This window comes from Erithacus rubecula (assembly GCF_903797595.1).
Source record: "Erithacus rubecula genome assembly, chromosome: 8".
NCBI lineage: Eukaryota > Metazoa > Chordata > Aves > Passeriformes > Muscicapidae > Erithacus > Erithacus rubecula.
Window position 1 is genome coordinate 26,769,596 of NC_136659.1, and position 24,936 is coordinate 26,794,531.

General features: G+C 43.0%; 1 protein-coding gene across 4 annotated transcripts in view; it reads right to left on the minus strand.

Annotated features, from left to right (window-relative positions):
• SEMA5B (semaphorin 5B) overlaps positions 1-24,936 on the minus strand; it is a gene marked incomplete at its 3' end in the record, with an annotated part of 260,024 nt that overhangs the window by 184,629 nt on the left and 50,459 nt on the right. For all 4 annotated transcript variants that reach the window (XM_079310512.1, XM_079310509.1, XM_079310510.1 and 1 more), the window contains exon 2: positions 2,601-2,824. The remainder of the gene's footprint in view (positions 1-2,600; positions 2,825-24,936) is intronic.

Genomic DNA, 24,936 nt, shown 5'->3' on the forward strand with positions numbered 1-24,936 from the left:
AGCCAACCAGTGGCACAGCAGGGGGAAGGGGGGAACCCCAACTTATGAGCCAGTTTGTCCCAGACACTATTCCTCATTGCTTGCAAGATCACCCTGGAGTTAGGCATTAGTTCCATTCCTGCCTTTTCCTATGACTATTAACTTAAGCCTGTCACCAAAAGCATGTACATATGCACAGAAGGTCACAGAGGCAGGGCTGGTATAGCACTCAAATTCAATACTTAGCTCTAGGTTCTTTCAAGACATGTGAAAGATAAACCCTTTCCTTCAGTGGATTTAAACTGAAGATGAAAGTTTGATTCTAAAAGACCTAAACTAGACCTAAAGCTGCTTGAAAATAGTTTTTTGTCATAGCCAACATTTGTCCTGGATTCAGTCTGATTACAGACTGCTAAGTGTGGCAGGCACCTGAGGACAGACCATAGTCCCACAGCAGAACACACTGGATACACAGGAAAGGTAGGGTAAGTCAGAGCCAGACAGACTGTCCTGGATGGTCACTCCAAGCTGTAGGCTTTTCTTTAACACTGATTCATTTAGGTGATTAGATGAATCAAAAATTTAGAGGAAGCTGTTGTTCATTATCTATTTTTCCCCTTTGGCTATTCCAAGAGATGTTTTAAGGGAAAGATATTTTTAACATATAGTTATGGTTCTCATTAGCACCAAATCCATGAATATGAATAGAATTCAAGGAGAGATAGGAAATGACTGCAAACATCTTTAGTTAAAGAAAATTTCTATTCCTTCTCCAAAGTGTACAGCTGCACCATTCTGGTGCAGAATGTACCACTCTGAGCAAGGAAGATCAAAGAATTAAAAGCCACTCAGCCAAGTTTACCTTTTGCATTGTTTCTTAGCCAGACCCAGGATACAGAGAGCAGCTCTACTCAACAAATTTCCAACATGACTCTTGCCTGATTAAAGTTTGATCTGTTGACATTGACCCATCCAGTCTTTCAGTTTTGCCAGGCCTTTGAAAGAAGAGATGAGAGGGGATCAAACCTGTGCTGCCAGTCCTGTCGGCTGCTCGACTTCCCACCAGCTCATGGGGCAGGACACTGGTGAAACAGCCAAAGGACCAGTGCTTTTACTGGCCAGCAGCACCCAGCTTGCAGCAGCCATGCCACAAACCAAAGTACTGGAAGTCCAAGTAAATTTTAAGATCAAACTCACAGGGCTTTTAGGATCCCTGATATGCACTCAAACAGCTCTCAATAAAATAACATTCCTCTGCCCCTAGACTGCCCAGGGTACAGGAGAGAGTTGCTTGAGCAAGCCTCTGGAGCATAAGGAGCACATGACTATCCCTTTTTCCTCTATGCACTGTGGCACTCAGTCCCTCTGGATGTGTATTTTTGTCCAGCAGCAGAATTAAGCCAAATGATCCCATTCTCCCTTGTGAGATGACCATGTCTATGTTCAGTATAGCAGCCTGCAAAAGAACAGTATATCTGGGATTTCTGGGGCTTTCTGAACACGTCTCTGCAGACTGCTGCCTGCTAATGGCACCACTTGATTGATTGATTCCTGCAGCCTCCTTCACATCTCCTCTCTTTCACAGGACTCCCAGCCTGGGAACTGTCTGCAGGACTGAAACTGACACTTCCCCTGGAAAAACATTTTCTGGACCCATATGTCTTTGCCAGACAGACCAAAGGGAAATGAATCGATACGATCGGACCATTTTGGTCATTCTGGAAACAACCTCCTCTGTGTTGTGTCCATCATTCTACAAAATCAGAGAGAAACATTTTATATTTCTGTCAAAATAAAAAAAATAATTTTCAATAAGTAGTTTAAAAATGCCTTTTCATTTTCCAAACTGAAACTACAACCTTTCCAAAGTGGAAACTCTTCCTAGTTTCAGACAGCACAAAATGAGCACAAACTATAAATAGTACCTTCTTGTAGTGCTCCTATGGAAAATCTGTTAAGTTTTTGTGGGATATATTCTAGGACCAAATGAATCAACTTCTACTCAGCATTCCCCTGCTTATACTATATCACATCTATCTGTCCTGAGTAACTGAGAAGTAGGTTCTTGGGTAACAATGAACTCTGGCAAAACATACCAACACTGTTTTGGATTTGAAGCAGTAAATAACCAGGGCCGGCAGCAGTGACCCATCTTTTTACTTAACTGTGATTTCCCTGCCCATTATACAGCAGCTAAAATGTTTGCATCAACTCCCTATACTGCAGCAAGCACACCTTTTTTTTTTCTTTTAATATTCAAATGATTAGAGGAACCTACATGCTTTATAGACAGTCTGAAATTTAAGGCTCCCAACAAAGTCAAGAGAGAAAGTCCCATTGAGTCTAATGACAGCAGAGTTAAGACATTGAGCCACTGGAAAATGCTACATCTCATGTCAGTCATTCTCTGCCGTTTCCAAAATCACAAACAGGCTGTGGCAGACTCAGGAACAGTGGCCAAGTCTTCCAGCTTCAGATTTGTGCTCTAACTACATGACATATCCTCTCATCACTGGAGCAGGAGACAGAATGATCAGAGACCAAAACCCTTCACACTGAGCAATTTGAAAATATCACGTTTCAGCCCAACAGAGATGTGTGTCATTCCATCAGTAACTCACCAGCCCAGAGGACAAATCCAAGACAAACGTCCCAGCTGCAGTCCAAGGTCAGAGTCCCAAAAGGTAAACCCGTCAAGAATGGGTGATGTAAATGCTCCCTCTCAGAGACAGTCCCACTGCAGTCTTCTCTGAATCCCTTGCACTCTGGAAACTTCCTTCTCTGGCATGCCTCTTTGGAATTCTTCCTTCTAATTTTCACATAAGCTTGTTTGTGGATGATTTATCTATTAAAAAAAAAAAAAAAAAAAAGGATGTTTTTGCTTCATTATAAAAGAAGTGTGTCTGCATTTGGCTGATACAAATAATGGTGTTATAAAGTCCTCTTTGAGGAAGGATCTCTCTACTTCACATCCTTCCTCTTTCCTGAGTTATGTGACAAAGATCCTGGGAAAATAGCTCATAAACTTCATGGTAACAACCACCTCCCCTTCTCCCTTTTCCCTCCTCACAACATATTTGGAAACAATTTAAATTATCTTGTTCTGGGTCTGAGCACTGAGTCTGATATGTCATAATTTTTGAAGGGCCTTCTTTTAATCCATCACTAACCAGGACACAGAAACTCTATTCAGTGTAAATGTGACTCAATTTAATTTTCCCACAGAGCATTTGTTTTTACATTCTGGTATACACAAGTGAGTAAATATTACTTGGTAAGCTAGAATTTCATGAAACCCAACTAAAATGAGGGCTCCAGATCACTAGAAGCAGCATAAACATATGGTGAAAACTTTGTAATCGTCCCCAAGACTACAGAGGCATCCTGTGAGGCAGCCAGGAAAGGAACTGAAGTCAATTTTCTGAGTCCCTGTGTAGAGCCTTAAACATAAGCCATCTTTCCTCCATATCTCTGTTCTCAGAAAACACATATTTTCTCAGTTTCTGCCTAGCTAGCAAATATCAAAAGCTAGCAGTTTTCTGTCTCCAGTATCAACTCAGTTACAACAATTTTAATTGCAATTGGTTTCCTAAGTCATCGTCTCCTCTCACAGTAATTTTTGCTGAAAATGTACCTCCTGTCATTGCATGGGCTCCATTCTAATCAAGCTACACTGTTCTCTCCACACTTTTGGCACTGCATTTAAAATTCAAAGTGCCAAATCCCTCTGTGAACTACTCAGATGCAGCACTTATATATGCCTATCAAATTCAGAGAGAAGTCAAATTCTGACCCTAAGTAAGCTAATATATGAAAACATGACAGTGCTTCTTTGGCTAGAGGAAAAAAGAGATTACTTATAAATCCTTTACTTAATTCTTTGTGTCTCTATTACAAAACAAGCAATTATAAACCTCCTCAGATTTTTCTAAAGAGTACAAGCAAACCTATCAAAATGAGATGCACATGCCAGCATCATAAATGCTTTTCCAAACAGAAATGTTAATCACAGTTGCAGCATCGCTTCAGGTCAGTGCAGTCCTGTAGTAATTACAAGTGCTAAGAGCAGAGCAAAGACCAGATTCAGAGCAGAACCCATCCTTTTTTACCTAAAAAGAAAATACATTTCAAAGAGAACCCAAGAAAGAGCGAAGGAAACTTCAGAAAAGTAATGAAATCCCTAAGCCTGCCACTATATGCAGAGCTAATGATGTCTCTATTAGTGAGCTGAAGAGGAATGGCACAAAGGATGGAGACTCTGCCAGACACTGACAAGCCAAGACAAAATGAAGAGTTATAAAAAAAGACTTGTTTTCCCCTGGTGATGAACTACTCTGTTCAACTACCTAGGACAGACACAGGATTTAACAAAAAAAATGTGACTGACACCTCCTGAAAGGAGGGAAGATATTTTAAGTCACTCCTTAGTTGAACAATACAGGAAAGCCTTCCCTCATCCCACAAAGCATTGCCCATTGTACACAGGGATAAAGATGAGACCACCTGGCATTTGCACCCTAAGGAGCGACTAAATTTCACAGCATAAAAAACTAAAGCTTAAGTCAGTTACGTGGCTGGGTCCAGTACATGCCACATATCAGCTGATAAACACTGGGCATGTGCTATATAGGTGCAAAAAATGTTCTGACAGAACACTGTGGAAGCGTTATCTTTCTATGATCCTGGAACACTACTAGTATAACTTTCATAGGTTATTGTTGAACTGCTTCAGTGCCTCATATGAGAGGTGCATTAAACCTGTGCTTGTCCCCAGCCACAACTATTGAGTTCCTGCACCCAAATTTCTTGCACTGACTCCTGATAATTCACATTTACTTTCCTCAGCCTTTACAGCTTCTTTCTTTGATGTTTAGTGCCAATGCAACTGCTGCCATCACTTCCATAGAACATCTCAAACACTTTGTTACTAATTTTCACCGAAAACAGAGAAGGTCTGAAAGCAATTGGGATGGCAAGTCCTTCAAGCAACATACAAACTTTTGATGGCAACAGAGACTTAGAAGCAAACTTGAAATCTCACAGCTGGAGAGAGGAGTTTGCAGCTAAAGTGACTTGTACATCCAGCAAGGGATGCTGGAGAACCAAGAGACAGCAGAGATTGCAAGAATGGACTCATTTGTACTGCAGAGCAAATAAAGTCTACAGCAGTACAGATGATTTCCTACAAGTGTTTATGTGTTTGCATTGGGGAAAGAAACTTGACTAGCAACCAGGTTTCCATCTGAAACTTTCTGGTAGCTGGAAACTGCTAATTTTGCCCTTCTCCAATGAAAATCTCAAAGCTCAAAGAAGATCTCTATAAAGCAATGTTTTTACAGGAATAAATTAATCTTCCAGCAAGCTTTCCAACACCCACATCCATAGTAGCATGAAACAACCAGTGCTGTTATTTAGGCTAACCTAGTTTCCTTGCTAAAAGCAACAATACTGTATTTCTCTTTAGGACACCTCCCATTTTCATTTCTGGTAATTACAGAATAAAATCTACTGTCTTCTCCACTTCCATTGCTATTGACAGACACCAATGCCTAAAGACTTATTCCAGTGTACAGTCAGATACCTAGCAAGCTCTTCCCATTGGATTATTCCATTAATTTTCCAAATGACATGAGATCACAGTTTTACATTAATTTCCTGATAATTATCAAGATCCTGGAAAAATTGCATTTAATTTTTGACAGTTCAAATCCTTATAAGAGTTCTGTTTCTTAAACACAGTAATCATCAGCTGTTTTGGACAATAGGAGCCACCTCCACACACTGAATGTCACCCTTTCATTTTCAGACATTGCAAAACTCATCAGTTGGCACTCATTAACTATTAGCTGAGATTCCTATGCAACCTCATCAATCAGGTACTTTGTGCCTATCAACATGTTTAAAATAAAGCCAGAACTATCAGCTGTATATCTGTGCTACAAAAAGATAGAGTTTTGTTAATAATTTATCTTCATTGTATCAGAATCATTGATTTAAATATCAGTATCAATTCTTGCACTGTTCACCAGTTCCAGTAAATTTGCATTGGAAATACATTTGGTTCATTCACTTTTACTCAAATGTGAGGTTCTGCCAGTATGCATGTGTAGTCTCTTTTCCATAAAGCCTTCCTGGCAATACAGATACTAGGCTGATTTCAGAAATGCTCCTAAAATGTGCTGCAAGCAGGCAGGAGCCCAAGAGCCCATTTGGAACAGCAAGTTCCTCAGGTGGGGAATTAAGATCACCCATTGTGTAACAGCAGCCATGAGGTCAGCTCAGCTTCAAGGAAACAGTAGGAGTGGAATACAAGAGTAGGATTTCCAACAGGTACCTCAGAGGTGTCCACTGTCCTCAAAACAGTGAAGAGTGAAGTACCCAAACCCCCACAACCCCATGAAAAGTCCCCCCCAGCCTGACAAGTCTGACCAGGCACAAAAATTATGAGGCTGTGAATCTCCATCACCTGTATAACCATAGCATACTTAAGGTTCTGTTTCATATTATGAAGATACAAAATATCCAATTATTTTCTTCAGTGTTAGAGAAACAAGAAGGATTCTACAATGTGCCTTTATTCAAACACGGATTATTAATGCAACTAATGGTCATGATGGTCAAGGCTGACAAAACACCCCTGGACTTGCCACTGAGCCCCCAGTATCAGGCAGGAAAGACTGAACCCCACACTCGCTGATTTCAGAAAATAGACTATTTCTACCCAGTTTGTCAGAACTACCTCATTAAGCAAATGATTTCCCTTTCTGCCTGCCCCTAACCATCTAAAAGTTTAGCCTCATTTTCAATTTGAATTTGTCCTTTATTAAATTGAATTCACTGTTCTTTGTGTTATTACTTGTGTTATGTATCATTTCCTTTTCCTGCTATTAAATGACCCTTAAGATGATCATCCTGCCATTAAGCATTTCTCTATATGAAACTGGCTAAATTCATTCCTGTTTCTGTATCTCCTTCAATGGCACAGTCTTCCTTTGGAGTCTGGTTTCTGACATTAAGAGCATGATCTTGGTACATGATGCTACAGGTGTGATCTTAGCAGCAGCATAATGACACATTTGTAAATTCTCTTAGCCAACAAAGCTGTTTTCCAATCTTCACTAAAATAAGTGGTGTTTTGATAACTTCCATCAACAAATACTTCTTTTCCTGACTGCTTTCATTTTGCATCACTCATCTCAGGATAGATTTGCTGATTCAGACTAGACACTTCCCTTGTGGCACCATAAACATCTATACATGGAATTAAAAACCCATTTGGTCCAGAACTGCCCAAGCTTTTTGAGAGCTGGCAACCAGGTTCAGTGGTGTGAGAGGCACTGGCTCATGCTGTCAAATAAGAATGAAGTTAAGAACTCTTATTCCTAAATCTTGAGCTGTGGGATTCAGGATTTATTGTGGAGTTAGGCATCTAACACCAGCACGGTTAGTGCAGTTGTGAGTTTCAACTGAACTGTCTGTCCCTTCATTTACACATTCTTTTAACTCAGCTGTTTTTCACATGCATTCTACCTTCCCACTGTTCAAGTACAGTTTGACACAGTCCTTTCCTTGCTTTGGGATCCTTTCCTGTGCCAAAACCCATTTTTGAAAGATATTTCTAAGCTACCCTAACAGGCTCAGCCTCTCATATTTCAAATAATTGATGGACAGAAGTAATAAAACTTGTCTGATCAGTTTAAGTACAGACATCCCTCCCAGATACTTACTGCATGTGCACACAATCACACATGCTTCTTCACCTGTAGGATCAAACCTCTTGAAATTCTTCCATTAACTTGCAAATAGCTTATAACCCAACCATAGACCCACCTAGAAGACTTCTAACAGGACCTACATTCTGCCCACCAAAGCTGTTAGTTTCTAAGGCTTTTCTTTTTTTAAATATGGATATGGACAGAGATATAATTGAACACTTATATGTGCCTAGATATATATACATATGTATGTTTGTTTGTATATTTATGTATGTGTGTATATATGTATATGTCTATATATTTATGTATGTATGTGCATAGTTACACAGACACTTATTTGTAATTTTGGCCTCAAATGCCCCCAAAGTGCAAAACACTTGAATATTATTCTTCCAGTAGGGTTGTGGCAGCATGATGAAAATCTCTCAGCTCTTAATTAATCAAAGACTCTTAAACTCATGGGATTATAAATGGCCAGAAGTAGAAATCTATTGAATGTAAGAAATGTACTTTAGATAAGCAGCAAGGAACAAAATACAAGATGGCCCAGTGTTACTTGGCCTGAAAAAGTTTTACTTTCCCTGGATCAGGAGCAGAGCTTTTAGTGTTCCTTCTTTACTTTTAATGAAACTTTACCACAGAATCTACCCTGTACCATGACCTGGGATTCATAAAAACAATGCAACAGCCTATATATTTTTCTGATTGTATTTTCCAGAGCCAATTTCACACAGACTGTTTATAAGTCACTCACCAGAAAGCAGAAAAAAAGAAAAGAATGTTTTCCATCTCTTTACTGAAAAGCAAAAAGCCTCAAACCAAACAAAATTGTACACAGCTGTGTGACACCAGCAGCAACTTTTATGATACCATATGCCCTGCTGAAAGGTGTTTCACTCAGCTGATGTAGCCTTACTGAAAGGTTAATAAAGAAGCATGATCTTTGGCTAATAAAGGCTGAGTCTGTTATAAAGGAGATAGAATTCAATTTGCAATGAGAAAGAGGGGAGGAAAACAGAAAGGCAGGAGAAATCTTTGCTGAGGGCACTGTTGGCAGGCCATGATTTGCAATGCTGGGACAAGGGGCCTTTTAGGGGTTTCACTATGACAGCACATAGGGCAAGCAGAGCCAGGACCTGCTCCAAAGCCCCCTGCAAGGTTCCTTCCCTGGAGTCACACTGCAAACCCAGAGCTTGTGTTCCAGCTTCAGGATAAGAGAATCCAACATCTCAGTCCTCATCTGCTTCTGTATCTGACACTATTTAACACTGATGGACTGTGTCACAATTAAAAATATTTGAGGGGGTTGCCAGCCTGGGGGGTCTTTTTTCATCAGGATGCAAAAGAAAGTCTGAGATGCACACCACTTTAGAAGCACACACATGGAATTGAGATGCACCATCCCCGACTGATGGGGCTGGGCCACCCACAGGCACCAAACATCCTCCAGAGAAAAGAGGGATGCTCACCTGCTCTTCCTACCTCTGCTCAGAAAGTGGGACTCAAAGGTGATTTTTACTGAAGCAAGCCTTCCTTTCACATTTGCAGACATGTCTGCAGAGCCTAGCAGGCTTTCTCCAGCCTCCCAGGAAAGCATTTCCAGCACCCCCTGTCCCAAGACCCTCTGTTCCCCCCACACACTCTCAAATCCCATCAAGGTAAACAAGTGATAAGACTTCAGGATTAGGTCTACTGACCTCAGAAGGAATTTTGCTCAAACAAGCATTAAGCCTGGAAGGATTTTGTCCTTACTGAGAGGCTTCTAAAGGTTTCCCACATAAGAGTTTCAGGAAAATGACTTGTGGAATTTACATCCCGCTTTGCTCCCTCAGACATTTTGGCAGCTTATCCTGGAGGACACCGGAGCTGGCACTCAGACAAGACGTCAGCTCACAGCCTAACAAATTATTGATTCTCTTCTCACTTTGAAGCAAAGCAACAACAAACTCCTAAATGCACTGCATCCTTCAATATCTTCAATTCTCCCTCCAGAGAAATACCCATCTGTAACACTGGCAGTAAGGGGTGTTGCCATCTCAGGGGTCAGAGCTCTGTGCTTATGTATTTTGTTCTCAATGACCAGATGATATTTCTGCACAGAGCAACTTTCAAATCCACACTGAGAGGCAGCAAGATATATATACAAATGTTTGAGTGCACATATATGAAATAGATTGAATTTGGAGTGCAGAAGGTGTCCAACAGAAAATGGGGTTAAGAGTTTGTTTTCCCCAGTATTACATTTTTAAGAGATAAACAGAATTTTCCATGCGTCATACACTTAATGATCTCCAGACTGAGGACACAAAAGGATCTTGACATTGGCTTGAAAAAACAAAATGGTCAAAATTATCATGACAAATTGAGGTACTTCATCATAAAAGGCACATCACCACATGAGCATCAGTTTTTTGAAATTCCTGTTATTTCTCTGTGACTAATAGCTGCACGACCCATGCTTTTTTATTTTCCTCCAGCTCTCTTCACTGTCCACTCACTAGGGATGTAGGTTCTCCCTTGACTCTGCAAGGGCTGTGCCTTTTCCTGCTGCTGGTATCCCAACTCTGCACCCCTAAATGCCAAAACCAGCATGCAGCCACCAAGAAGTGCTGGTGACTCAGCACTAGACTCAGGTCATGAGCACACTGAAGAGTAACTACTTCTACCTCTCTAAGTGTAGTTGTGGAAGCAGCTTTCCCTTGGTGTCAAGGGCTAGAAATGAGGCTATCTGATGGAATCCATCATGGAATGGGATTATACAGGAAAGGCCAGGAACCAGCTCAAGAACTGCAGCATGCAGTCGTTCGATCCATCTCGTGTGCGATGCCTCCCACCAGCTCACATTAGGACTACAAGGGGTCCCTTGGGCAAATTCTCACAACTTAGAATGCAGATGAATCCAGCAGCTCATCTATTCTTCATTGAAATGCTTCTCCTGCACCTGAAATCAATATGGTCTTCATGCAAATTTTTACTACATGTGCTGCATGGATTCTAAACATTCATTCAGTCGACACACCGAAATAGCTCAGAAAATGGTATTAAGCTTAGCAAGTCAATGATCTACAGTTTTATATCTCCCTAACCACATATTTATAAACAACACTATCAACCTTGTTAAGGCTACTGTGTGAAGCTCTTATACCATTTTTAAATACATTTTTTGCAAACACTACTTTTATCAAAAACATTAAATAGCAATGTATTTTTTTTTTGCTCCAGGCACTCTTTTCTGATTAGGATTGATACAACAGAGATTTCAAATGTGCAAAATATTATGTACCACAAATACTTTTCATTGTCCCTGTGAATTGCAGTATGTCCCAATTTCAAGAATCTGCTCTGCTTTAGATAACGTTGCCAAGTTACTAAAAAAAAAAAAAACACCAGCAGTGGACTGTTTGCTTCCCAGGGTCATAATAAAGTATCCTGGTGATACTGAAACATCAAGATGTAAACAATAAAGAGACAGAAGGATCTTGATCCATGTGGCCAAGTCTAAAAAAAACCTAATTTCTAAAGCAAAGCAGTATTTTGACCATGGGATAGTACTGGTATAGGTATCTTAAGAACTAGGTGCCAATCTTAGCATTGCTCAGGTGAATTTGCAAACTGAATTCATATGTTGGGCTCACAGCAGAAGAGAGACCTCAAGAGATGCAGATTCCTGTACACTGAAGAGGCTGGAATAATCACTCCTTGCCCCAAGGCAGAGAAATAGGAGAGCATTTATTTTCAATATTTAAATCAACTAATGCTGCAGGATATCTTGTCATAAATACAAACATACATAAAAACAGGCAGAGGACAGCACTGAGACAGACACCTATCCTGCATGGTTTTGCAGCCTTAAAATACCCTGGATAGAAATCAAATGAGAGCCACCATTTGCTACAGCAACATTTTTTAGGAGATGGACTGATAGCAAGACAAGGCAGATTGTGAATCTTTTATTGGGCTAATATATAAGCTGTAGCACATGAACCTTCCAGCCAAAAGAAGTCTTCAGGGGGTTGGCAGCAGAAAGAACATTTCTGGCCTGAAAGCATCTCTATGTTGTGAGCCAACACAAAGTCTCCATCTCTGCCCATTTTATCTCAAGCAGCTGAAAATATTTTTTTGCAGCCTGTTTGTGACAGTGACAATGACAACCTGCACAAACCCAGCAGGCCCAACAGAAAAGTCCTTACTGCTTAAGTGCTCTGTTTGGTCTCTGTCCATCCAGGCTATTTATAGAGCAGTCACAGGGACTCTCACAGCCCAATCATGCTGACAGGCAAGTTTTGCAAGAAGTACAGTCACAAAATTAACAATTCTCAGTGAAAACACACAAATCCTTTCTTCTGTCACTAGTACCTGGGTGTCCCTGGAAGTGACCATCACAAATCTCTTGCAATTACAGTGTAACTTAAGGAAGGAAAAATGCTCTTGTCAAGGTGTTTCTCAGAGACCAAGGGATGTGGCCAGGAGTGACTTCCAACTCTTTTGATAAGGTTTCCATACAAACATAAGGGCCACTTAGCAGAGATTTGAACAAGGTGTTTCCAAAATAAAAGACTGAGGGGGTGTTGGTTGAGTTAAAAAGCTAGGCTCTGAAATTTGGCACTGCAATAATTCAGACCCTGCAGAGACAATCATAGAAGCCAAAAAGAAAAACAACTTTATTGTTGTTCACATAATACTACAAAATTTGTGAAGCACAGAGAGTTTAAGCAATCTGGCCACCAGGATCAGAAACTTAACTGTGATCTCTTGCATCTGCAAAACACCTTTAGCAGCAGAAAATGGGATAGATTTTTCAAGTGTCTAGGAAGCATGAGTACTGAAATAGGGTTTTCCAGCAGCAGAAAGGCTGAAGTGGGTCAGAAAATCTTTGGAAACCTTTTTTCCTTGAGCCAAAACAATTTGTGGTATCATATCAGTTCTGCTAAAATTGTGTCTTAAAGGCAAAACAAGCAAGAAAACTGGGAAAGTTATGAAAAGGGGAAAATCAGACATGAAAAAGCTTTAAGAAGCATAAAACATCCTGAAATAAGGTTTTGCTTCTGCATGTTCTGTATTATGCATCTGAAGATAAACATTCCTTAAAACAAAGCATTTCTGTGAACTCCATACAAAGCTTCCTCCCTCCCTCACCTCAGAATTTCCTTTCCAGTTTTGAAATTTTCTGTTTGATCTTACTCAGAATAAGTGCAAATATTAAAATCCTACACAAAACATAGCTTTTTTCCATACCATAACTTACATCTAAAACTCCATTCTTCTTTGTAAGGACAATATACGTGAGCAGCTCACAAACTGTTCTGTTCCTCTTCATTAGGCATCTAAATATTTTTTTTTAAATACAAATCCAGCTAGTTAGGAAGACATGAAGCCAGGTAGCCCTAAGCATACACCAGACTGCATTTTCAGACAAGTTAGAGGCATAAGGCTATGAATAATCTAACCCCAGCTATCCCAACAAACAGGAAAAATAATGAAAGCAAAAGGGAAAGGGAAAGAATTCAAACAAGCAGTGTATGTATGATAACAGTACTGGAGCATCACTGTAGTGTAGCCAGGCTGTGGCAGGAGATAACATTCACTCCCCAGAGAAACCTTTAGGTTTATGACAAATCAAGGATGATGCTCAACAGCCATTTGATGAGCTCTGCAACAGCTGCTGAGGTCGGCATGCCACTGCAACACAGCTGGAAATGCACAGTGCCACAGCATTAACTGGATAATGACTCAGGCCTTGCCAAGCAGAGTATCAGAAACTTTTTCTGATGAGTTATTTGTGTCCATAATCAGCTGTGAAACTCTTTGGGAAAGAAGTTCTCTGAAAAAGAGGATTTATCTGCAAAGCAAGCCACTGTTGTTAATAAAGTTGTCTGGCCTCAAAGCCTCAACAAAGCAGATTTAAAACCATGTTGCAGGCTTAGGGCAATTAAATGTTTTCCCAGTGATGGAAGTTTAAGGAGTATTTAAAAGACAGAAAACATGGTAAATGAATGAAAATAAATGAATATGAAATGAAAATAAATGAATCAATTGATGGACCTTTGTCTATGAAATGGAAAATGTGCTGGGGGAGCAGAAGAACTACGATACACCCATCACAGTAGGATCAAGGATGAAAAATTTTACATCATTGGAGGGCCATTTTTGACTTGGAAAAAAATCCTAATAGTGCAATCACATCTTGATTGTAAGACATCATGCACTCTGATACAGGCTGGCACCAGCCTTCCCAGTGAGCAGAATCCAGGGAACAAATTGTGGCACAGGCAGTTCTAGTTCCCTCAGTCTTGCCAGAGAAAAGCTGTATCCACTTCACTGCAAGAAACGTTTAGCATCAGGCTGTGTGCAGCCACCCTACAGGGAAAACAAGGGGCAGAACCAACCTTGCTGTTTCCCTTCACTCTGTCATGGTGAAATGAATCAGTGTAGGAGGAAATATTGTGGACAACACAGTGGGGGATTAGATTCTACTCCCCTGTGCACAGGGAGAGGTCAGGCTAACCCAGCTCTTCTAGTTTTGCTTTTTTTGTGCACAGTACAAGAAACTCCTGGCACAGCTGTCAGCCATAGGATCTCTCTGGCCAGTTACAGGAATGTCTCTCAGCTGCTGGTGGAACAGTGCCACAGTTGTCATCACCATTCCTGGACCCAGAGTCATCTTCAGCTGCCCATGTTCTTGGTGAGCCCATGAATCACTGCCCACAAAGAGGCAACAAGGGAGGGTATGGCAGGTGAGGATGCAGAAAGAAGGCAGGGGGTACATTCCTGTCTTTGCCTAAGTTCATGAAAAATCAGCCTCAGTCCAGACTTAAGACATTCACACATTGCCACACTGACCAGTTTTTTCCCATCCCTTACAGGTCAAAGGCCTTAAAGAATGTAAATTAAATAACAATCATTGCCTTCTCCTTTATTATACTAATGCCTAGAGCATGGAAAACAGGGCAGGGAGAACCTAGCAGAATCTTACTTTGATTTACATCAAATGTCATTTGTACTTTTCACTGGCTGCCTGAGGAGGAAGAAATCCATAAAATGAAAAGGGGGGTCTTTATCACCACCAAAAGAAGAGAAATGCAAGAAAAGAGCAGATGGGAGAGAGGAAAAGGAAGTATTTCAGAGGAGTTTATAGTATTTCATGGGTTCAGATATGCTGGAGAAGGAGAGGTTTCTACAGCCAACAGCAGAGGCCATGGTACTTTTCCAGAGGTTTCTACTACTCAGAAGATGAGTCCTAGGAACTGTTCCATAATAGACTTTTGGGGATGATAGCAGTGAGAGCACTGGTTTTGCAAACATTAGATGGAAAGGACTCATTTTAATGGATCTCAGCTTGTTTGACTTGTACTGAGGGTAGGGACAGAGCCAACAGAGCCTACAAAAACAAACAGAGCATTTGCTACAGATGCCTGTTCATGTAGCTGTATCAGTGAGTAATTTAAAGTTTGTTGGTGCAGAAGGTCCCCCAAACAGGAGCTATAATGCTGAGAAAAGCTGTATTCCCCATATTTTCCTTGGACAACCTGGCAGCAACTGCACAGAGCACAAACTCCTCTTACTCTCCTGACATGACAATCTAGGTGTGTCTCACTGAGCTCTCGACAGAAATCATGGGAAACAAGCAGAACAAAACATTCAGCCTGGTTGGACTGTCTCTAGCAGTCTCAGTGGTAATCAGGCCTTTTATACCCTTGTTCATGATGAACCACCAGGAGAAATCATCATTGTCAATGTTCCGTTTTATCCCAAATCTTGCACTGGCTGGTCATTTCTTTAAAACAGTGGTTTCTATAGTTACACAAAAGTGAGTCCTGCTCCTGCTTCCCAAGGAAATGAGACCAAACATGCAGTATAACTTTCTCTTTTTCCTTCTAACTTGAAAACTCATGGACCAGCTTTTATCCAGAGCAGAGTGGAGGCTTCCAGGATAAGTAAGTTCTCACAAATTTCATGAACTCAAGCTCTGGAGAGGATATAGCTCCAGGAAAGGCTGAAATGTGAACTGAGGAAGACACAGCTCTGCCTGGCTACAGAAGCAAAACCAACAAACAAAATTCCACCACGTTAATTTCAGAGAAATTACCTTTCTGAACACAAGGTTTTAAAACCATTTGTTTCTAAGGATCATTGAATTAATAGTCATGAAAAAAGTTATTTTATTTACCATCATTAATTCAGCTTCTTTGAACTGCTAAAGATATGTGCACATGAATGGTAAACTGAATGTGTCCTACAAGTGCCACATCAAGATGATGCTATGGAAAGGCACTTACAATACCCTTTGTTCCCTCACTAAATCTGCCCTGGGGATAAATCCAACCCATACCGATGGGATTTAGCCAAAACTCACTGCAGACCACAGCAGAGATAAAGCTGGCATTTCTGATATTGCCTTAACTAGGGTGATTTAAGACACCAGTATTTCAGGCTTCCTGAGCAGGTCAACCATTCAGCTCTCATTTACATTGTCACTGATGGAGGAGCACCCACAGAGAATTAGAGCTCTGAAAATATCTCCATGCAGACAGGGCCAAAGAGGCCTCCTCCTCATGGTGATTTACTTCACGGCAGCAATGAAAATTCCTGTCTGGAACCAAGTGCCTGACTGCAAACTTACCACAGCTCCAGGGCTAGCAGAGTCAAAAGGTCACATTATTTATTTGTTGCTCTTCCAAGATCACTTTCCCATGAACTAGATGGATTCTCAAATGCCTTCTATTTCACACAAGATTGTGATTAATCTAAGTCTTGGTTCAATTTGAGACTAGCAGTGTTTTCTTCAAAAAACTCTGTCTTAAAATTCACTCCTTGGATTCTTAGCAGTTTTAAAATTGGACAATTAGTTTTAAACTAGAATATATAAAGGTCTTCTTTTGCTAAGCAAGTGCAATGACTGCAGAAAATAAATTGCTCTAATTCTCAGTGTAATTCTTCGACCAGCAGAGGAAGAATTCCGTGTTCAGGATCTTCAGCTGCTCTCTTTTACCCCTCTCTGTGTTAAGACATGGAACAGGTCTCTTCTGCTCCCAGCGCTGCTACCCACCCTGTGTGCTGTTGAATGTAAAACTCAAATTTCATGTGTGTTTTCTCAGCTAATAAAAGTGCTTCTCTGTCTCTGAAGTATGGTATTATTTAATTTTTATGTAATATATTAGAGCATGATTTTATATGATCTCTCATAAATTTTTCTTCTTCATAAAGCTGCAGCTCCTGGAGCCGTGTTGTTATACAGGTTTCTCACTACAACAAAATTTTTTTTAAAGAAAAAAAATTAAAAATTAAAAATAAAAAATAAAGAAGCAGCTTTTAGTGTTTTGGGCAAGAAAAAGGAGTTTGCAAAGGTGAAAATACCATAGGTTCAAAAACCAGAAGAGCCCTAGCAAGTCATTTTACAGCAGTTTAAGACATCACCATCCCCAGATGTCTGCTTCAACCATTTGCTAGAAGTTTCCATTGCTCGAGGCAATGGGCAGAGCAGAACATGTGTCTGCACTTAAGCACAACAGCTTAGAGCCAGAGATCTCAGTTCACAGCCATCAGCCCCAGGTTTGAGCTGAAGGGGAGGTTTTGCACAGAGCTGGAGGCAGCACAAGCTTATCTGCCCTTCTGCCTACTCTGCTGTGAAACAGGTCAGGGCTGGGCAGACAGTGGAGCCACATCTCTGGTCCCAGGTTCATTTACCCACATTTCCAGGGGAGTATCTGTGCATCAGGAACCATCGACAGCAGTCATCCAGTGGTCCAATTGCTCTGCAAAACGAGCTTGGGGATATAGATGTTGGCTACACATAACTTAGCCAACTCATGACCTTGAGGATTTACTCCCCCCCCCAAATACAACACTTAATTCTGAGATTGCCTTTCCACCCAAAACACTCATCAAAACATTAATAAGGCATGAGGTCTTATATGCTAAAATGGGCACATCCCCACTGGGAAAACAGCCATCGCAGAAGTCTCAAGGCTAGCAGAAAACTGGCTTTCCAAGAGCCTGGAGTTATGTGGGACAAACTAAACGATGCTACTCAGCAACTGTTTCCCAGAGAAATACAGCAAGGGCCATGACAAGGCCAAGAAAGACTAAAAATATCAGAGTTTAGCCCACGCTCTACATATTGTTCCATTTAATGTGCTGTAATTAAGGCTTTCTGTCCACACAGAGAGAAGAATGAAGTGCAACACCGTCACACAACTGGGAACAGTGATGCCTAAGAGACTCAAAGACAAGGAGATAGTGCTGCTGCTCAGATAGACACCAGAGTCTCAGGGATAACAGCAAATCGAGGGGAATGCCTCAGAAGGAAAAGAACTCTTCACAGGGTAATGGTAAGCTGGAGTAAAAATTCAGCAGTTTAGATGGATCCCAGAAATTTGGAAATATAAATTTCTCTGAGTTATGTCTATGAATTGTACTTATCTGAGACTGCAAAGCATCTGTTTAAAGCAGGCTCTAATTTGAGACATTTTCCCCTTTGATAATATGACAACATCAAATTCCAAAGTACTAAAAGCCAGACAAAAATCAAGATCTGAGATGCTGCAAGATATGACATTTTTCATATAACAGCAAGCCAGTCTGATACTCTCATGGATCCCAGCATGCTGTTAATATGTGAAGCTTTAATGCCATTGTTAATAGTTAAAGGATGGCAGTTATGTTTCAGGAGACAAAAATAATTTTCAAACTTTGAAGTGCCTTTAAACAAACGTTACTGAAACCTCTCCTTGTGGTCCTTGAATTCCCATTGCGTAGACACTATACCCTTCATGTAACCCCTGGCTGCTGATTAATGAAACTTGGCAAAGGGTGGCAAAGCCATGCCAAAGGCAGCACAAAATCCCAAATTTCCTCAAATCCCAGGGGTGAAAATGCACATACAACAACAGCACCCTCCAATCATTTCCTGACTTCACTTAGCCAGGAGTTTGAGATAAGAGTGCTCAAATAGGCAGTGCTTTTCCCTCTGTGTTCCTGACAATGGCTGCACATTCAAAGCAATCACAGCCATCTCCTGTGTACAATTACAGCCTTTCACAGTCTCACCTTGTCTAACTCCCCACCACGGACCACAGGTCTAGTCAGACACTACGTGCACTTGCAGTAAGTTTTCATGTAGTTGCCTGGATCTCTGGCTCCTGTAGGAACTCTGCTGTCTGCAAAGTTAACAGGCATGAAAAAGTTGGATACAATTCTCACGTAAGCTAAAACTGAGCTTTTCAGATCATTAGCGTTCATAGCACTTAATCATGCTACTGCAAGAATTACTAACCCTTTAGGTTCTGCAGGTACTGGAAAGGCCAAACATCCAGATTGGCTGTGTGTTCATGCTCTACATCACATCTCAGTTTTTCTGCTTTGTTTTATTTATGACTAAAAAGCAATAATCCACATGCCATGTGGTCAGATAATCTATACTCCAGTATACTCTAGCTGCAGTTTGCTCACTCTGCAGCAAGATTGAAAAGACAATATTCAGCAAGCAGCAGCATCCCAACCCAGGAAAACCCATCGAGACAAGCCTGCACACAGCCTGAAAAGTCAGTGCTAAAAAATGACCCGTGCAGATTTCCCACCCTGTGCAAAGCCACTATTCTTCAGATCAACAATGGGGTGTGAGGGCAAATGCTTGCTATATTAGAGCAACCAACTTTCATGCTGTTCGGCCATTTGTAGGCACAAATTCTTTCAAGGAGGAATCTTGGCTGCAAGTAATTGAATTTTTTTTTTTTTGGTCAATTAACAGACATTTCACAAAATGTATCCTACCTGTCATATATCATAATATGTACTATGTGTCATCATAAATCCATGATTCTGCCAAAGCTGCACTTCAGTCCTACTGCTCAAAATTTGTCAACTCTTCATGCCTGTTGGAAGTTTGCATTGCATGTGGTAGAAGGTAAGTGTTGTGCATGCATTGAGGCAGCAGAAAACCTGTTGAAGACATACTAACAACATGTCTGGAGGTAGCAGTGCAAAAATCCCAATCTCAGTTTTGCTTTTGATTTCCTCCTGTGACCCCAGTTAAGCATCTGTGTGCCAACTTTCCCACCTGTGCAAGATGCCAGTTCCTGGAGTTCTTGTGAAGATTACCTTCTATAAGGCTCTTAGAAGAATTAAAACAAAGTATTTCTCTTGTGGTTGCACAGATGTCCATGTGGAAGAGTCTTGGGCTTCTCAACATAAACACAACCAAGAGCTTCTGTAGCACTGCAACCATGTTTTACAGAAACAACCAAAACTTGTATTTAGAGAGAAGAATGAAAGACTTCTGGGAATAATTTTTAGCCAGCACCTAAGACGCTGCTTCTGGGAGATTGTGCTCTGCAGAACTTTACAGAATGACTTAAGAATACTCAAAATTCCAGTATAAAAGAGTAAGACTAGGAAAGCTAAAAAAGAAGACTGGGGTGACAAAATGCAGAGAGAAAGTATCAGACAGGGACTATAAAATAAATGCAAAGAGTTAAATGTCTAGGGAAGGCAGGGCAAGATAGGAAACAATATCCCAGGTATGAAAACCAGAAAAAGCCAGGATATAAAAAATCCTTACATATCAGTGAGTGAACAGCATCTCCTCTGGGAAAAGGTCTGGGAGAATTAATTCAACAGTGAAGTGGGAAAAGATAATGACGAAAGCACTGGTGTGACACTTACAGACTGCTGGAAGTCATGGTGAAAGAGCTAATGAAGTGCACATTTATTTATTTACCACTGAGCAAGCCCCCCACCATCACAGAGCCTGAGCAGATGAGTTTGCTGACCATCTCATCACAAGCCATGGCTGAACACCAGGGAATTCACAGGGACACACAGAGCAGGTGATGACAAAAGGTTGAGGCTGGGTGATGGGAAGAGAAAGAGGGAACTGTATGTACTCTTTTCTCCCCATGGAGCTCCACACAGTCCTTGCCAGAACAACTCCATGGCTACCAATGCACCAGGCTAAAAAGCAGCAGCACAGAGCCAGGGGCCACATCCAGACCCACTGTTTCTTGGTTGTCACATACTCAGCACCTGGGCACGGCAGGAAGTTGGTCATGCAGTACCACACAAACCCAGCTCCATGTGGCCAGATGTCAGGAAACACCAATCATTCAGATGGCTGGATAACAATACATGGCACTGACAGAATACCTGTGATTACCAAAGCACTTTGTGACTATGAACGCAACCTCTGTCACTAGGAGACAAATTAATATTTGTCCTCATTATACAGGAATGAACTGAGACAGAGAAAGGTTATGTGCTTTGTTCTACACAGCAAAAGTGAACAGCAGAGCAAGGAAGATGATGACTGACAGACAGTCACCAAATTTCCTCCACACTCCTGGTTTTCCTCTGCTCCTGGCTGTGGCAGACTGCAATGCATTTGTACTGGAAGCTATGGGGAGAAAGCACAAAACACAGAGCTGGGACTGGCATTCATATTGGTAACAAGTCTATCCAGCTTTGTGATGGCAAACTGTAGACAAGGAGAGGCAAAAGCTTTTGCAAAATGCTACCATTTCAGAACCAATCCCTGAATATTAGGAGCTGGGAGAAGATATTCGCAAAGAACCATTTATTGCATGCACACACTCCACAAAGCAGCCAATTTTTACCACTGTCAGACCTAGCAGATGCACAGCTCAAGCAGGAATCCAAATGCAGGCAGATTTTCCTAAAATTCCCACCAAAATCAGAAAAGAGACAGAAGTGCAGAGTGGACTTGTTACTAGCTGATATATATGAAGAGGGAATTTGAAACAATTCAGTTCCTGGCTGACATATCCTGCTTAGGGGCTATTTTCAAAAAGAGAATAAAAATATTTCCTCCATGGATCTGGACTTCTCTCCCTTCCTGTAATACTTTTGCTACGCTTGCCAGATTGGAAACTGCTTCTAGCCAAAATGTCCCCACCAGAAACAGAACAGAAACTGAGGTGTCTGCTAATAGATATCACCTAATAACAGAGAAAAGAGTTATTTCACCTGCAGTCCATGTTGGTATTTCTGACAGACCTAGTGAGCCATGCATCCAGAAGGTGAATTCATAAACCCTGGTTTGAACTTCTGACATCTCCTTCACTGCTGAGCATCAGCCTCGCTGTGGGCTAACACGAGGTGCCTCATTTACCTTGCCTTTGTACCCTGTGAATTCACTGAGCCTGTGGTGCCTGCAGGCAGCTTCTGAGCTGCACACTCAGAACTATTTCAAACCCAGCCCCCAGGCTGAGCTGGTTACACTGCCAGCAGTGCAGCAGGTCTAAGCATAAGTCACTGCTGCAGGTGAAGTGAGCTGATTGTCACTCATTTCTCACCCTGGAACCCCTTTGCATGCCCAGTCCAGCCTCTCTGGCAGTGGAATGTCATGCCTTCGCAGATCTTGTCTCTTCTCCCATCTCTGAATTAGGCTCAGCTCCCCCTCTAGCTCCCCAAGGCACACTGTACTTCATGGCTTTCAGCCACACAGAGAATTTAGACTGCCCAGAACTTGTAGGGTCAGGAATCTTGGCCATCTCTATGTACAGCTAATGAAAAGGAAAGGAGCAACACTAGGTCTGGAGACTGCTCTGGAAAGGAACTACTCAGAAGCACAGCTGCTCCTTCCCCACATGACAGTGGCAGCAGGCAGGGACCTACAGCCCCCTCAGACTGTCCATTTTGATCTGCTCACACTCCATATCTTTTTTGAATTAGTATAACTTACTGCAGAAAGCAAGCAGCAAAAGAAGATCCCAACCCAACAGATAAAGATTTCAATGAAAGAAGATTTCAAATGTCAGGGTGCATATTAAGGGACAGAGAAGAACACACAGGTGACTGCTACATTAAAAGTCAGCATTTGCAAACTCAGGGTGGCTGAGTTTACTTTCTTGCAGTCTCTCCTCTTCCCCTCCCACACTTCATGGGAGAGCCTGACAACCTATAAAATCCAAGTGCCAAGAAACAGCAGTTTTGTAATCATTCGTGCAAGTCAGCCTTACAATGCTGGACAGGAGGAACTCCCAGAGCACCTGAGAAGCAAAAATGTCTCAACCTTCACATCTAGAGCAAACTCCAGAAAATTCCCAGGAATTTCCCCTGCTGAAAACCAGCCCCCAGCACCAGGATCCCACAGGGCAGCTGCTCCAACCTCCAGCCCTCCTTGTGGTCCCCCACAAAAGGGAAGGAAATCTCAGGGAAATACCACTGGGCCAGCTCAGAGTGTGGAGGCAACCCTGTGAAAATCAGCAGGGAAGTGGCTCTGCAGCTGCCATTGGGGTTTTGCTCACCGTGGTTCCCAGGGCAGACGAAGAAGCTGTGGGAAGAAAAGTTCCCTGATGGCTAATGTGTCTCTAGGCAAGACAAAATCCACCTCGTTCCATGGAGCAAAAGTGAAATGTGGGCTCCATGGAGCCTCACATGGCAGTGAGAATGCTGCTTCAGCATGGACACTCTGACCTCTTTTCCAAGCATATGAAAACTATTGCGCCTTATCGGCTCTCCTCTGCTGGAAACCTCCCGCAATCCCATGCTGGGGACTTAGAAAGAGGTCAGGGAGGGAGAATTTTACATGCTGAATCATTCCCAGACAAATCGTTTCCTTATTATACATGGCAGCCTCCCACGGACAGACTGCCAGAGGGCTCTCTGAAATCGTATTAGGTGCCTTTCCCTTGCTTCTCTTTATCCCCCCATCATCTTTCTCTCACTTGAAACGTTATAGCTTGCAGTCCCACCGGAGAGGGTCTGGGGGTCATGAGCACGCAAACAGTCCGAGGGGCCCAAGGAAGGGAACAGCACAAGGGCCTGCTGTGAGCTGCTCCAGGCTCAGCCACTCCCGCACAGGGCGGCCGTGTTCCCGGCTCGCGCTCCCGGATCACACTCCCAGCTCACTCTTTGCTCACACTCCCAGCTCACTCTTTGCTCACTCTCTCTCCCTCTCCCAGCTCACTCCCTCAGCTCACTCTGCTCACTCTCCCAGCTCACACTCCCAACTCATACTCCCAGTGCCTCTCCCAGCTCACACTCACAGCTCACTCTTTGCTCACTCTCACAGCTCACTCTCAGCTCACTCTCTGCTTACTCTCTGCTCACTCTCTCAGTCCCTCTCTCAGCTCACTCTCTGCTCACTTTCCCAGCTCACTCTCTGCTCACTTTCCCAGCTCCCTCTCCCCGCCTTTTGCGGGATTTGCAGCCAGATGTCAGGATGCAGCGAGCCCAGGGGCAGAGCTGCCCTTCAGACACACGAGGCCTTCGCTGTGGCGCGCTGCCAGCCGCGCCTGCAGGTCAGGTGTGCACGCTCTTGCCACGTCTACCCACAGCCCGGGCTCTGGATACAGACCAGGAGCCACAAAAGTGTATTTCAGAGAGCATCAAAGGCGAGTTTGTTAATAAGTGCCGAGGAGGCACTTAGCTCTGTGCCAAGGCTCAGGTTGCAGCCTCCGGGCTGGAGCTGACTTGCACCCAGCCAGAAGTGTGGAGAGATGAGGCAATTCCCCTCAGCAAACTGCACGGGCTGTGTGGGGGATGCTGTGCAGGGCTCCGGCTGGCAGGGCTGTGTAGGGGATGCTGTGCAGGGCTCCGGCTACCAGGGCTGTGTGGGGGATGCTGTGCTGGGCTCCGGCTGCCAGGGCTGTGTGGGGGATGCTGTGCAGGGCTCCGGCTGGCAGGGCTGTGTAGGGGATGCTGTGCAGGGCTCCGGCTACCAGGGCTGTGTGGGGGATGCTGTGCTGGGCTCCGGCTGCCAGGGCTGTGTGGGGGATGCTGTGCTGGGCTCCGGCTGCCAGGGCTGTGTAAGGGATGCTGTGCTGGGCTCCGGCTGCCAGGGCTGTGTAGGGGATGCTGTGCAGGGCTCCGGCTGCCAGGGCTGTGTAAGGGATGCTGTGCTGGGCTCCGGCTGGCAGGGCTGTGTGGGGGATGCTGTGCTGGGCTCCGGCTGCCAGGGCTGTGTAGGGGATGCTGTGCAGGGCTCCGGCTGCCAGGGCTGTGTAAGGGATGCTGTGCTGGGCTCCGGCTGGCAGGGCTGTGTGGGGGATGCTGTGCTGGGCTCCGGCTGGCAGGGCTGTGTGGGGGATGCTGTGCTGGGCTCCGGCTGCCAGGGCTGTGTAAGGGATGCTGTGCTGGGCTCTGGCTGGCAGGGCTGTGTAGGGGATGCTGTGCAGGGCTCCGGCTGGCAGGGCTGTGTGGGGGATGCTGTGCTGGGCTCTGGCTGGCAGGGCTGTGTAAGGGATGCTGTGCAGGGCTCCGGCTGGCAGGGCTGTGTGGGGGATGC